Source organism: Nicotiana attenuata, unplaced genomic scaffold (genome assembly GCF_001879085.1).
Source record: "Nicotiana attenuata strain UT unplaced genomic scaffold, NIATTr2, whole genome shotgun sequence".
Lineage (NCBI taxonomy): Eukaryota > Viridiplantae > Streptophyta > Magnoliopsida > Solanales > Solanaceae > Nicotiana > Nicotiana attenuata.
The window spans coordinates 664,861-668,803 of NW_017670329.1; positions in this window are offsets into that span (position 1 = coordinate 664,861).

Genomic DNA, 3,943 nt, shown 5'->3' on the forward strand with positions numbered 1-3,943 from the left:
TTCTGGGCTTTTTTCCCAATAGATTTCACTGTACCTTACTACGTAAATCACTTAGACACAATGTCTAGAGGTTTAACAACTGGAAACCCGCAATCTCAATAATCAACATGTAACAACTGTATAACTTTGTCTATGAGCAGTGCTGTCACGATCCAAACTGATGGGCCACGACGGGCACTCGGTACCTTACTTAACTTAGTACCAACATAACATATCTTTCTTATTGTACTTTCATTAGAAAATGGGCCAAACTGGCCGTCATGGGCTAACCGGAATAGACATAACGGAATACTCAATATAGGACGACCCAATCTGATATATAAAAAAATTATGCATGTGACATACGGGCCTATAAGGCCAACATGATCATTTGTAAACTCAAAACCTAGGCCGGTAAAGCCATATAAGCATCCGTATACATGACATCTGTCTACAAGCCTCTAAGAATACATACTTATCATAAAGGTCGGGACAGGGGCCCGCCATACCAAGCAATACGCGTCTAAATCATACTGACCAAACAAGCAACTCCAGAGCAAATGGAGCGCACCAACCTCTTCTGCTGAGCTGATAGCCTACTTGGAGAACTCTCGACCTGTCTATCAGGACCTGGGGTCATGAAATGCAGCATCCCCAGGCAAAAGGGACGTCAGTACGAATAATGTACCGAGTATGTAAGGTACATAAATAAGTACATAAAAGACATGAAAGAAATATAGAGTAAATGACTCAACCTGTAAGTCTGGATAACTCTGTAAATCATAAAATACTTATAGTGTCATGCATATGCGTATGAATGTCATGCCGTGCATAGGTACATGTGTTCATAACATCATCAAGCCTCTGAAGGCATCCCATCATATCATCTTGGCCACTGTGGGCAAAATCATTAATGTATACCAGCTAATCAGGTAGTGGTGCGTATATAACGCCATAACCTTTCCCATATCCCATATACATATATATACATACATACATATATACATACATACATATATATATATATATATATATATATATATATATATATGCATATATAACGCCAGCTGGTCATGGGTCAATGTGCATGTATAAATGTATGAAATGCATATGAAATACGTTAATAAAATCTCCTGGTACGTCATAAGACCATTATTCCTCTGATTAATATCATGAAATAAACTTTACCAACTTACGCATTTTTGAGACCCATGAACAGATGATATAATAATATGACACATGGGAGAATAAGAATATACACATATCTAGCATTTCTACGAATAGAGTAATTTATGGAAGTTATTTATTTGCTCGTTTCTTTTGTGTCGTATAGATCATGCCAAAAGAATGAAGGGATAGCCTTAACATACCTAAGCCGATTCTCTTAACAATACCTCTAATCTATGTGTTTTGTGAAAAATACATAACGGCGAATCGCAGTAGGGAAAAATCCGTATGATATTCTTGAGAAAGATTGCACCGTACTCCCTTAAAATTGCAAGATCTCACGTTGCTTTGAATTGTTGAAGATCCTATCTTGCATATGACTTACATTTGAGACAAATGTTTAACATATAAACATCGTTTTTGGATGCACATAGAAATGGATTTGTGACTTTATTGAATTGGAGAAATCTTCTAAGGCTTCTGTTGAAGAACGTTACCCCTTTTCTATACTTTGTGGATTTAGAGCCTTTTATGGCTTATCCAGGAATTTCTTTCAAAGTGACACCTAGCAAGGTGATCTAAGAGTCACTTAAAGACTTTTATGCTGCTGCCACGTATTGGGAGGATATCCTTATCCAATAATTAACCACCAATCATCTTTCTTAATTTTTAATCTCCTATTAAAATTAATAATTATCCAATTATCCACATAATTAGGAATTATCTCCTACTACTTAAAATATTACTCACTTTTAATACCCTTTGTATATACTATCATGGTCATGCGGTACCTTGTATGGCACTAGTCCATAAATATCGGGTATTTTAGCTCGAGCCGTATTTTAACCCAACATGACAAACTTTGACGAAATTCATTTTCTTCGATTTACTTACCCTCTCACCTTAACGAATTTACTCATCACTTTTTTGAAATAGCATAATACTTATAATCCCAAAATAATCTCATTCCCGAACTTACGTTGATTAACTTACAACAAAACTTTAACGTACGAAAATGCGGGATGTTATGTCTCATTTCCGAGCTTTCATCAATTTACTTATGGCGTACTTTTACGTATGAAAACATGGGGTGTAACATCATGCCCCCCTTTGGAACATTCGTCCTCGAATGTTGACTAATGCACTTATCATTCTCATAACCCATAGCTCTTGCGAATACTTCAATACTCTTCTAGCCATTTAGGCAACTGTTATTTGAATAAATACAAAGGCCAGGGCATTCCCCCCTTTAGGCCTCTTTCTCATTACACGGTCTGTGGTCGGAATTCTTCCAATCTCGTAGCTCTTGCTACCTTCTATCATGCAGCCTGTACGATTTTTTCCTTGTATGTGTGCCTATGCGACTCTTCTCTCCTCTTTCCTTCAGCTTTTAGCCAATCTCTAGGCCTCACTTTGCAAACATATATAGATGTTGATAAAATGTCCCTCTGGGCATCTGTAGGTATTTCGAAGTTCTTCACTCGGTACTTTGTCGAACTTACGAATATTGTTATACCTTATTTCATAGATCCGCTTATCTATTCATATTTCTTTACTGCATCTAGGTAGGTCATACTATACCATAACTCTTACTTCGATTTATCATTACTGAGGTCTGCTACCGAACTCCAGGTTACTTTTGTTGCTTATCCTATGTGTATAAATCTAAGTCCTTTCATGTTTCCTCATTACTTGTTCGTCTTAAGAATGACGGCCTAATCTCACCTCATACTTTGTGAGTCTTGTCCGTCCACTGTTGATTCACCTTAATATTGATCTATCATCTACCACTGATAACTTGATCTCTTATGTAACACTGCCGCTAGGGCTCACGTCCCATCGGGGTCATCTGGAGTAATTATATTGATCCACCTAGGAGAGATACTATACTTCCATAACCGTATTTTATAGCATCCCAATATGATTCACCTTACATGGGTATTTTAATCCTATACAATGCGTGAAATCCTCTTCGAGTCATTACTCAATCGAAGGCCCAAACGTCATCCTTTATCTATCACAATCATACCCTCATTCTACTACCAGGGTAGCATTCCATCTCTTCTAACTGCTACTAGTCTTAGACTCCTTTGAGTCCATTCAGGCTATACTGAGCTTTCTATAGCTTAGGGAAACCATCAGCTCTTCCTGTTTTTCATGGGCTTAATCGTGAGGACATATCCACCCTCGTCACCTTCTCACTCGCCCATTCTTATCCTTATTCCTGACTTCTAGAACTTTGTCATCTTAGCATACAATAGCTTGCGACCTACACATATCTATTTATATTACTCGCAACCTTTCAATTTGCTTGCATCATAGATTTTCTTNTTTAGGTTTCCCTCTTTCCCCTACTGATCAAACCGTTTATGTAGGCTTTAAGCTATCTTCCGATCTGCGGCTCATGGCATTAGTTATTACTTTAGCCTTTCGTGGAAGCTATGGAATATCCATGATACCATCATCTAACAATTCGATCCTTTGTCTATTACCTGGACTCAATTATTTCTTTTAACTTATACCAGAGTCTTCTATGGCTGTATGATTGTCAATCATATATGCTGCATAATACCCCGAAATCTTAGGTGCATTCATAATGTAATTATCTCTGGATCATTGATCGGATAATTCCTCTCAAATTTCTTTAAATGCGAGCAATTGCTTTTCCTGGTCGTTTTGCAACTTGTTGCATGTATATACTTGGTTTATCTTAGTACCCACACATATTGGCCATGATAGGTGCCACCTTCTTATGGGGTGCATACAATGTTGTTGTGAGACTGTTGTTACAAGACCA